Genomic DNA, 12,798 nt, shown 5'->3' with positions numbered 1-12,798 from the left:
TTTATTTTTTTTCATGGCTTTTAAGATCAATTTTTAGGTTCAAATGGAGAACTGAAGACATGTCATTTTGCATGACATGAGTACTCAGAATGAGCTTTCTAATGACTATGGAATTGATATGTTTTGATTATTTTAAGTATATGTTTGTTTACGTTAATTAAATAGAAGTTTTTTATAAAAATAAACTTACATATTGAATTCTCATGGAAAAATAGTAATTAAGATAGTAATTTTTTTGAAATATAACTATGGTCTCTACATTTAAGTCCTCTTTAAATTGAAACAAGAAATTTTGAAATTGGCTATATATATATAATAAGTTTCATTTGTGAAAAGCCATGTATGTCCAAATTAGTATTATGTCAACTTTAAACTCTAATAGAAAATGAAATACTAAGGATAAAGTCATTGAACCACCTACATAGTCTCGGTATGGATTTTAAAGAAACTAAATTCAAAAGACTCACATTGATATCTATTGTACAAAAAAGTAATGTGTGTAAAAAATAATGTCACTTTTTAAAAATCATATTTTTAATAACATACCAATTTTTGTGGGAGAAAAAAAAATTCAATCAAATGAATTCAAAAAAATAAAATAAATAAATAAATATATTTAGAATCTACATAGAAAATCCTGAAAGACTCTAATTTTCTTCATCTTCAAATTCCTAACTATTAAATGGCAATTTTTTTTTCCCCCAAAAGTGAATGTTTTCTTGAAAATTCACAATTCAGTATCAGTTTAGGCAAAAAAGTGTAACCCATTGTTGTGGATCCACCCACCTCCAACCTAAGAAATTAGACTTATTTGCACTTTCATATGCCTAATATTGTCCTCTTTCTGTGTGGACATCTTCTTAATTCTCACACAACCCTTCCTTATTGCTTGCATGGCTATATATCTTTAGTCACTCAATCTACTTGGTCATCCCATGTAACCAATGACTCATTTTTATTGTTTGATTTGCATTTGATTGGGTTTCTATTTGTACCCCACCCTTTGGCCCTTCTAGTTCTAATAAACTATCATGTCACTTATACTTCAATTTTTTTTAAAAATTTTTTAAATTTTTTTTGATAAACTAATTCATAACTAATAAGTTCCTGGAAGGCATTTATGTTTCTTGTCCAGGCTACCTCTTTTGTTGTTTCCTCTATCAACTTGATGCATGAGATCATTTCTTTAAGGAATTCTATCAAAGACTTCCCAAGCACTCATTTATACATCCACATTATGAATCAAAATGCTAACTAAAGTCTATCCTCTTTATTATGCTTTGGTGGGTATCTCCAAATTTTCAATCGTTATATGCTAGGAGAATGTAGTCAGGGATGTGGATTTGGTTTTTTAGTTGCCAATTTGATGAAGGTTTCTGACGTCTTTTGAACAAAGCTTGGATATCATGTGCCATTGAAGGAACCACATTTGGATGAGACATTTATAAATAGTGCATGTGCTAAGTCTAGATTTCACATCCTATAGTTGTTATCACACAGAAGATGGGAGAGGAAATGACCACTGGACACATAGTATGTTCCCAAACAAGAAAGTTCTAGAATGATTGTAGTGACATCATATCTAGATGTCACCAAAGGAGAAATACTGTTGAAATTAATAAACAAGTTGGTAGCATGGTTATCAAGAAGAGAAACCAATGTTCATGCCTATTCTAATACTCTAAATTTTGCATACATATCAACTGTGGTGGTGGCAACTGTAATATTTTCAAAACTCCTCCTCAAGGGATGACTATAATCAGATCCAGATCTTCCCAAACTTTGAGTCAATGCCAAAGACAATCCAAACCAAAATTTGGAAAACAAACAAACTAGAAAGAAAATCATTATTTTTGTCTGGTGCTGATTGTGCATATGACTAGGTGCTCAAAAACCACAAACCCATCCTTGCCCAAAAAAATTGCAGCCCATATTTCTCTTAAAGGAAAATTCCCTAACCTTACACCACCTAAGAATTTGATTTTCCATAAGTATTTCATCATGCTTAGTAGTTTTTGTAACCCTTAAACTACACATTAGAGCACTAGTAGAATTTTGACAAATAAATGATTACCTGACCAAAACTTTTAGTCACAAGACTAAATGTTTTAGTCATGTGACTAAAAATGATCAAATTCTAGTAATATTTTGTAATCTATGAGTATAAGTTACTCAATAAATGACTAAGTTGGACATTAGGCAAAATAAAAAGGTTAGACAAAGATAAGTGACCAAATAACTGATCAAATAAATGACTAAATAAATGATCAATGATTCTTTTATTATATTAGTATATTGTTTTAACTTTTTGTAATAAATTTTATTACTCATTTATGAAGTTTTTTAACTTCCTTGAGCATCCTCGCAATTGATAGTGAACTAGAAGTAAACTCAAAATTGAATAAACAGATGAATAAATAAACAATATTGCTCTATTTTTCCTTTCAAATTTGATCATACTCTAGAGATTGTAAGGTTGCATGATACACAAAAAATACTTATTTTAGGGAAGGGATTTCCTCTTGATGTAATCTTAGGTTCTTCATATATTTTATAAAAATAATTAGTATGTACGTTTTTTATGTGACATATCTTTGAAGAAATCATAGCAACCATTATTGCATCAAGATTGCAACAAGTCACAAAATCTAAATGTGCACGATATGTAATTAAACCATTGTATTTGTTTTACTCTCTTAAATCTAATGATATATTCTTCCTGTCATAATAATTGATGTCTTTTAAATTTCTATAATATAAAAAATTGAAAAGAAAGATTTTGTGAATTTGTGTACATGGTATATACTTTATAGTATGCTAAGTGATATTAGTAATTTTCTAACCAAATTTATTTAGTAATTCTCAATTTATCTATTTTAAACAAAACTATTACTTGGAAATCATGATATAACAACACTACTTCATAAAAGATTGAATTAAAATGTTTTCTTAAAATTAAATAACCATTTCATCTCAAATATCTAAATTATTATTAGTTCACCCTTCATTTAATATAAGTTGCGACTTATATTTTTATATTGTTATTTTTAATAAATTTTATTTTAAACTATTTATAGTTTTCTTTTTCCAATTTAGTCTACATATTTTTTAGCTCGTAATTTTGTTGAAGACCAGTGGGATTCCATGTTGGTAAATTTAGCTTGTCGTCTTTGAAAAAATCATGCATATGATACTAATGCATAGTATTTGCATATATTATGAAAAATTTAAAGAGGAGAAAATAATTTCCTCCATAGATCGCCAGATGGAAGCACACTGTCCCATCTACAAATTTCTCTTTCTGCCCTGTTTCAATTCTGTGAAGGAATTTATTTCTGAATCTGCCTTTGTAGAAGTATGCAAAGCATTCGAGTGTAAGAGACACATTATTTTTTTGAAATAAAGCATCAAACAAAATGAGTTCTCATCGAATCCAGTGGTTTGATTGACTGAAAATGTTTTAGGAAAATACAATTGTGGGTTATAAAGTCGAACTCCAAAGCCTTTCCTGACATTCAATTTACCTACGCTAAACTGTGAGCTTTGGATTAGGGCATGGACACCGTTCGTGAGTATCAGAGGTATAATAGTTTTGGCAGATATTACGGTTGCAACTGCCACGGTAGACATGTATTCAAAATGTGGAAGCATAGACAACGCACTTGATCTATTTGAAAGAATGGTGTATAAAAGAGAAGATTCTCGGACTGATTGCAGGATGTAGATTAAATTGATTTCATAAAAATGACTTTGAAACATTTAACCTATGCTGATATACCTTTGGATCAGGGAATCGGTTTTTAAACATAGCAGGTTTGCCTATGAATCGTCTTGATTCTCTTCAATTCAGGTTCTCAATCTACCTAAATTTTTTAAGCATATCAAAGTCTCTGCTTTTCTTTAATGGTATGTTGATCAAGTTAAAGAGAGTTTTGGTTTATCAATCTAAATTTTTTAGTTTGAGATTATCAACTACCAGTGTTTTATGTTGGTTTTACGGTTTCGTATAATTTTATTAATTTGGCAGTAGGAACCCAAAGAGATTGAACGCCGATGACATGTAAGAGATAGTGAGATTATGGAATGAAGATCCTACACACGATATATATAACAATTTTGCAAACCTCTTTGTACTTCAAATGTGGACCATAGACAAGGAATGTGAACTGTTTGACAAAATTCCCCAGAAATATACAGTTTCATGGATTAAGTGTAGGATGGGTAGAGAATGGATTTTACGGAAAAGGCTTTAAAAATATCGAACCTGTGCCAAAAGGATGATTCGAAAAGAGAATAGACGTCCATCAAAGGATAAAGGATAAAAAAAATTTGCTAGATGTTGCTGCAACTACTTTTGTAGGTATTTTGAAAGTGTGGATAAGGTACGCAAACTATTTAACAAAATGCCTCAGTAAGATGTCATCTATGTCAATGTTTGTAGGATATGTACAAGATAGATTTTAAAAAACGCTTTAGAATTGGAATTCTGTTCTTTCGAAAATTTCAATATTTAAGATCAATCACTAAAAATATTTTGAAATCACATAGCATATTTTTCAAAAAGAATAATCTTGAAGTGAGTGCCAAGATCTTGTTTTTAGGATGGCTGTAAATATGGACAATTTAGATTACAGTATCGATAGAAAAATATCTTATAGAAATGATGTTGCAGCTCAATAACTATTACTTGGTGCGATTCCCCTTTAGAATTTTCCTTATACGTGCCACAAATTTTCAATATCCATATTGGAAGGCACCTTCAGGTGCATGTCAATTACCTACATTTTTTATCTGAAAAAAAGTTAGGACTCAGGATATCACAGGTTCTCTCTTCAAAATCCCATGTTTATTAGTTCCTGCCATAGCAGGAAACTCTCGCCAAGGCGTGACCATAAATCCTGATTAATCTTCTCTGCTGCAGCAAATAACATTGTTTCATTTTTCTCATGTTATGCCTATTTCCAAACTCTCACATAGAAAAGATGAAAGAATGTTATCAATTGCCCACCTAACTCAATTGCTGTCACATTTGTTTTGGCCACATTGATAGCTTTTACAGGTTTCTATGTAAGAGAAGGTGTGAAAATCAAAGTATCATTCTTAGAATTACCATGTATGCAGAAGACTTTACCAGACTTTACCAACTGTTGTGTTTTGGCAGAAGGCGAGTGAAATATCGAAGTGTTGGGGTTACTATTTTTGCAAAGGGATTTCAGGGCATTAGGATAGTTCGCATGTTTGCATGTGACTTTTTCATGTAGGTGAGCCATGTGTTGTGCTATCTGGCTTCGATTTATTTTTATGTTTTTTACATATTTTGCACACATATCTACAAGGACCTGACTCAAATATCCCCTTTGTTGTTTCCTTGTCAACATCAATTCCCCCTTCTGAAACTGCCAGTTCCTCGCATGCAGAAAGGAGAGTGGCAAAAGTTTTCAAATCTGGCTTCACTCCTGCAATTCGCATTTGCTCATAAAGCTCCGAGGCCTCTGCTCCTTGCCCGCTCTGTGCATATACTGCAATCTTAGTGCTCCATGATATGATGTCTAGTCTCTGATTCAGTTTGTCAAACAGTACCAGTGCCTCCTCAACCTGACCAATCTGTGCACACCTACTAATCACACTATCCACCAAACTTGGTCTTTCTGAGGCATTCTATTGAATAAGTCCATTGCCAATCCATTTCATGCATATCCCGCAATCATCCCCTTTGATGAATTAACATCCCTCTTTCCCATTTTCTAAACAAAACCAGAGCCCCTTCTAGATACCCATTCCTCACATATCCCACCACCATTGCAATCCAGGTTACTAAATCTGGTTGAGGTATTTTGTCAAACACTTTGTGTGCATTCTCTAAATTTCCAAATTTCCCATACAATGCAACTAGAGAATTGTCCGCAAAAGCATCGGGTTCAAACCCATTGGCAACAATCAGCTCATGAATTTGTTTAAAAACAACTAAATTAGGACAATCTCTAATTACACTTGCAAAGGTAAATTGATTCCATTTCATACACTTCTTTTGCATTTCATAAAACAAACCCAGAGCTTTCTCAAAAACACCATTTTTGCATAAGCTGCTATCATTTCAGTCCATATTATTTCATCTGCTATGTAGCAGTAGCCTGCACTTGTAGAAAAGGTAAACACTGTCCGCGATGGGAGGAGTACATCACACTTTTAGAAAAAGTGAACATTGCCAGAAATGGGAGGAGTACGTCATTAAACAGGAAAGTTTTGATATCAAGTTGATTTGATTTATTAATCAACTATTTGGGTTTTTCAATGCTGGCTTTCTGGTAATGTTGATTCATTTTTATGGTGTTTTATGTTTTTTATTTCAGAGTTGGGAACATGGGTGGACATGTGTGGTACTCCGTTAATTATTGTGCAGGACAAGGCACATTGACTCTTGGGCAGGACTTGCTGTTTGCTCTGCTATTCCGTAAGATAATCTAGCTCTCACCACTTCTTATGCTCTTAATACATACTATGAGACAAAAGGAGATTTTTCTTTTAATACATACCATAGAACATGTAATATACAAAGATTAATGTTGCTCAACCATGCAACTCCAGTTTTAATTTCTAAAAGTTCTATTTTATCATGTCAACTATTTGTTCCAAGAATCACCGAACAGATAGCTTAGAGTTTTCAATTAATCTCATAATGGAATAAGCATTGACATCCATAGTTTCATGTTAATAAGGTCAGTCAGAACTATTTGTTATTTACAATAAAGCATGTTAGACATGCTAATCAGGTTAGTCAAGACTCTTTGTTGTTTACAATACAGCATGCAGCGCATGCATATTTGTCCATGAATTTTGTAGGTTGAAGTATGATGCTATTAGTTTAAAACAGATGTAATTTGTATTATTTGTGAGCAGGCTGCAATAAAGTTTTCATTATTCTTCTCTAAAACAGAGCATGCTCTGTCTTCAAACAGAATTTTTTTCTTCAAAATTGTTTACTTTATTTTTTCTTTCCTATATTAAATTTATTTATTGTTGTTATATTTTCTACATAATAGTCGCCTCTCTCTGACTGTAGGATGTCATTAAAGTTCTTTTGTTTCATTCTTTTCAATGTGTATACTGCCATATATGCACCCACGAGTCAGTGATAGTCATACTCTTATCCGAATGACAATAATACTAGAATGCGTAGGGTTTTTACCTATGTGAAATAATTTCAAGTCTTTGAAATAAATGCCAGCTTCGTCTCTGCCTGTAAACTCGCATTATAAAAGTTCAATTCTTAAATTATCATTTTCTTTGATCAATTTAGGGTGGTGAAAATGGTGGTAGCATTATTGGATTCACTTACTTTACTTCTTAATATGGCTGTTGATTCAAGTTCCCCTTTGTCTTCATTGCAGGTTACTGATCTTGTCAATTTCTATATTGAGGGTAAGCTCTGAATGTTTGCTCTTTCAATTATATCATTTGTATCAGTTTCACAAATATAGGCAGAAGATAACCTACGTGTGCTTTGTTTCAATCTCTAACTATTTACATTGGATTTCAAATTACCCTCTAAACTTCTATGTTTCGATATTCTCAAAGCCAACTCTAGTATTACTCAAAATACTATAAATACCAATGTTGCAACGTTCAGCTTGATGTAGTTCGGTAAATTCTATGAAACTAATTGTTTCAGTATTTATTTTGAGAAAGATAGGAGTTGTGCAGTTTGGCTTGATGTAGTTTCAGTAAATGCGCCTAAAAAACTAATCATTTCAGTATCTATTTTGGAAAACATATGACTTCTCAGTTTAGCTTGTTAAGAAGATATTCTTGGTAGCATTTCAATGGCCAGCTGTCAACTGACTGTTGCATTTCTTTATTACAGTAAATTATAGTGAGAAGGAAAAGCTTTTAAACATAAATATAAAATTCTTATGAGACTAATGCTTGTATATGGAATCCTGCTTGTTCAGGGCAGTGAGCAGGATTGGTTATGGAAGGAAAATATTTGAGTTCTATGATTTTCAATTTCATATATTTTGACACATTCTCCATGGTAATTACCTTTACGAGGGATCTCAAAGGAAACCAGAAGCAATCCAATCTAAAATATTATATTTTGTTGTTCAGTACACTAAAATTATGTCTGAATGTAGATTTTTTCGGAAAAATAGACATGATTATTATTCCTAATTTGTGATTTGGTTCTATATTTTCGTTTGGGTAACAAATACTCTAAGGTTAAGGTGTCTTTTATCAAAAAACACAAGATATAGTTGTTATGATTTTTTCTAATTTGTAAATTGATTCTATATTTTTAATTTTGTAAATGCTTTAAAATACATTTTAATCTTCTTCTTTATATTTGAACTTCTAGAAACATAAGATAAATTGGGGTGTAGTGGCTCTGACTCATTTCGTTTTGTTCCTTCTTTCTAAATATTGGATATAATTTCAATATGACATGATGAAATTAAAACTTGGAGTGTTTGACAATTCTGAACGACATCCAAGAGGATAAGGAATTGTACTTTTATTTTACTCTCCCTTTTATAACAGTGTAAAATTATATTTGGGCACCACAGGAATCAACAATAAATAAGCTCCATAGAAATTTATGGGTAACCATCACACACCTCCTTATCTACAGGTTCCGTCTCAAAAAATATTCAAATTTTGCAAAAGGAAACTAATAATTGTCAAATAGAGCCATCAGTCTCGAAATCATCAGTCAAGATGTTCTAACAAACTAAAACCTAGAATTATTGATCAACAATCAGCCGTTTTATAAGAAAAAATTGTTTTTATTTCCTAAACGGGTGCTATATCTTGTTTAAAATACTTGAAAACTTGGCATGTGAATTATACGTAAAGATGATCAACTGTTAGACTTGGACTATTTGGAAAGATAAGTAGGTGTTAGAGTTTCAATGATGCTGGTTTGAAGGTGGTCTTCCTGTTTAGACGTTTTTTCTAAGTATACCCAACAACCACCACGATCTCTATGCATGTATATTGAAGGCACAGTTAAGGAGCAACATCAGCATTAGCCTAAAACTGTAGTGATGATAGATTTCATCTTAGGTTTCTATATAGTGGACGAATTTACATGGAGAGTACATAAGAGAATCTTACTAAAGGCTTTCATTACTATATAAGAGAGTAAGTGTTAGCAATGTCCAATTTTTTTCAGATTAGTATCTAATTATCTATTGGAAGCTTGATCAATGTAGTTTCCATTCAACAAAAACAACAAAATTACATTGCCAGAAAAATTTGGCTAATGAAAAGTATAATATTATTCTTTTAAAATTTTGGATTGAATAAGAAAAAATGGCAAAAATAAATATTTAAAAAATTTAGGAAAAAACATATATATATTTTAAGATTTAAGAATATTTTAGTAAAGATATATAGAAAAAAAATTACCATTTACTGTATGAGTTTTGGAATGTAAAGCTAGTTATTACCCTCGCTATGTAATTTGTATATTTTAAGAGATGTTACAATAAAGATTGCTCCAAACGAGAGTATACTCTGCTTTCCAAACAAAGTTTTATTTTCAAAAAAAATTATTTTATTTGTCTTTCCTATTTTAAATCTACTTGTAATTCTACATCAAATTTCCATCTTTGTAACACCATGTCTAGCATAACTGATGGGATATGAAATATCAAATTGTATAATGTGTTATTAGATGTCTCGATATGAAAATATCTTATTGCCTTCATTTTCCAAGCCAATCTCTACAACATCTTGCTTTCTTATCAGCTTAGAACAAGAGTTCTCATGAAACATGGATAGATATCTATTGTCATAACCATCAGGTCCCAGTGGAAATTGTGCTCGCAATCCTATGATCAAAATGGAAGGAAAGGGCAATATAAGCCATGGACAATGAGGTGAAACTTCATAGAAGTATCATCCCGCCTACTTTGGTCACTAATATTTTCACCCTAATAACACCAACATTTTCTTAATGTAGATAATATATATTATAAAAGTATATAATGCACTGACTTTCTAGTTTTCCATTTGCTGAATCTTTTTCAAATTAGTATATAGTAGTAGCTCATGAATCTATCTCAGCAATGTTCTTGGCTACCTTACCATGTTGGGCACATTGTCACTGCCACAGTTCTAAAACATTTTTTCAAACACTTTATAACAAATGTCCATTAGAAGATTATTTTTGCCGTCAATAGTGCATTTTATGATTTATGTGATATGTGATTTTATTATATTTGGTTGATTTCAAGCCAATATATTATAGATGGTTGTTTTCATGTTTTCTTTAATGATTTAATTAATAAATGGCATTGTAGCCCAAGAAGCACAAGGTTATGCTTTCTAGTTTTATCGTGCATTTCTCTAGCAGTAGTGGTTAGTATGTTATAGTCTTGTATAGTTGAATTAAATGTGATTTCTAGAGACTTTAAACACTATGGTTATGCTTGTGTAGAGTATGATACTTAGAAACCTATGTGAGATGATCAAGGTATGATTCTTAGATATCTCCATCCAACCACTAAAATGATCAGAGTATGTTTCTGCAGTAGTTAATTGTTCTAACATAATATGAATAAAACAATTGATGTTAGGAATGAAGGAAGCAATCAAGGAACCTATGGTTATCTATTGTGATAAGACAAGTGCAATCAATATTTCCAAAAATCTAGTGATGCACTCAAAGAAAAAACACATTGTAATCAAATATCATTTCCTAGGGGAATTAGTTCAAGACAAGGTGAGATTGGAATATGTGAACACCAAGGAGCATATAACTGATATATTTACAAAAGCTTTACCCAAGAATGCATTCATGTATCTAAGAGGTAAACTAGGGGTTATTCCCCTATGTACTGCTCACTATAGAAAAAGGTAGCAAGGCATCAAAAAAACTCTATTGAATAACAATCACATTGATACATACTATCACACTCTAGGTGTGAAATGTAGAGCATATTGAATATGAATCAGTGCATAAGGTATATTGTAATTTTAGATGTTTGTTTCCTTTGGCAATTGATGTCAAAGAGGGAGATTTTAGTGTCAACATCGATGAGTGACAAGGAAGAATGGAAAAGTGACTTGGAAGATCATGAAAAGTTCAATATTAATGAGATTGAGGGAAAGTCGTGATGATGGATTGTACAACTAAGAGGGAGAAAATGATAGAAGAGAAATGACAAGAAAGCAGCAAAAGACAAATCCTAGTAGAATTTCAGAGGGAGCTAGTATGGATGAGAATCAAACTGAAACTAACCTATAATTTCTCATACTTTTATTTGCTTATGTTGACATGTTGTATTCCCATAAATGCCAAAGAGGTATTTTGTTGGAAATAATTATCCAATTGTATATTGTCATTGATGCTTACACAAATGTCAGTATTAACCAAACAATATAGAGTTTGCAGTATTAACCTTGTATATCTTAGTATTAACCGAGCATATGGGTAATGAATACTTTCAAACATTAATTGAGCAAATGGTTAATGGAATGATTCTTTCTTATGGCATTGATTGAGTGGCTGAGCATAAAAGAACTTCAGTATTGACTGAGTAGCCAAGCAATGAAGAAGTCATAATGTCAAACAAGTCTTCAATTCCAATATTGTCAGAGTGACAAAAGATTGAAATTTCGAAATGTTTTATTATTTGAAGCCTACTATTTGGATGTTTATTGATATTTTGAAAGGGTTTTCAAGCCAACTTTTCCTAGCTTAGGATATATAAGAAAAGTCAAATTGTGAGGATACAATGGATCACTTTTTAGAATATTTAGAGAAGGAAAGTGTGGAAGCTAAGTTGCAAAGAAAGATCTAGAGGTTAAGCCATAATAAAGATCTGAATCAACAAAGGAAGATGCTTCATAAATCAAGTCAAATAGTTGTTGCTTTCTAAATATTGTAGTAATAAATAAATCTCTTAATAGAGTTGACTTAACAGTCTTTTTTTTAAATCCTCTAACAAGGTGACATTTCATGATTGAAGTGTTTTAAGATCTCTAACCTAGACACTCCTAACAAGGTGAACTAAATCCTCTAACAGGATCATAATTAATAGTATGTTTCATAACCTTTAATAGGGTTGGCTCCTAACAAGGCTTACTTCAAAAGAGTGAAAATTATTGTGACTAGTTGCAAGGTGGTTTTTCCCAAATTGGGTTTCCACATTAAATCTTGGTGTCATCTATGTTCATGCTATTTACTTATGCTTTATATTTTAGGAACTAAGTTACTACAGGCTAAAAGAGATTAATATATCTTAAGATTGCTTTGTTAACCAAGTGTCAGTTGTATTCTAGTGTTAACTAAGTTATTCAGTATTGTATGATAAGTGGGGGTTTGTATTGACATTTAAGGGTCAATGATTTATTTTTGTCATAACCAATTCACCCCTCCCCTCTTAGTTACTCCTCTTACATTTCCAATAGTTTCTACCTTTTAGGTTTTACCTTTCTCCTTTTATAAGGATAGTAATTGTAATTCTATTATTCATTCAACAAAATTTGCAATTTATTTTCGCACATCAAGAATGTATCATCTTCTATGGATCTCTTAGTTTGAGCTTGCGTCACTTTGCTCCTCTCTTTTTGTGATAGGTGTTTGCATGCAGGTCATTCTTGTGAGTTGTGTGGTTGATTTTTCATCAACTTCAACATTTTTTATTTGTTTTCCATGAAGGATATTGAAAACTATTTAAGCTCTATATGGCATGAGGTAAATAATTTACCTTTGGAAATTTATAAGCAATGAAGTTTTAAGAAAGGAAGGAAATGTAATTTTTAAGGGTCCAGAAATATAAATTATTAAATTTA

At 31.6% G+C, this 12,798-nt stretch overlaps 1 long non-coding RNA gene across 3 annotated transcripts; it reads left to right on the top strand.

Annotated features, from left to right (window-relative positions):
* The first annotated feature begins 3,154 nt into the window (after positions 1–3,154).
* LOC149557980 (uncharacterized) lies at positions 3,155–8,147 on the top strand. 3 transcript variants are annotated; one of them, XR_016364962.1, is made up of 5 exons: positions 3,155–3,581; positions 3,790–3,850; positions 5,162–6,451; positions 7,389–7,419; positions 7,950–8,105. It is a non-coding gene; the product is annotated as an uncharacterized LOC149557980 (long non-coding RNA). The 3 variants fall into 3 exon arrangements; XR_016364961.1 differs by having other exon boundaries at positions 3,155–3,850; XR_016364960.1 differs by lacking the exons at positions 3,155–3,581; positions 3,790–3,850 and having other exon boundaries at positions 3,851–6,451; positions 7,950–8,147.
* Positions 8,148–12,798: the final 4,651 nt, after the last annotated feature.

The sequence above is a fragment of the Cupressus sempervirens genome, chromosome 5, assembly GCF_028749045.1.
Source record: "Cupressus sempervirens isolate cs-2001-9-10 chromosome 5, ASM2874904v1, whole genome shotgun sequence".
Classification (NCBI taxonomy): Eukaryota; Viridiplantae; Streptophyta; class Pinopsida; order Cupressales; family Cupressaceae; genus Cupressus; species Cupressus sempervirens.
The sequence above is the reverse complement of the archived record's forward strand: the minus strand, read 5'-3'. Positions and strand labels throughout refer to the sequence as shown.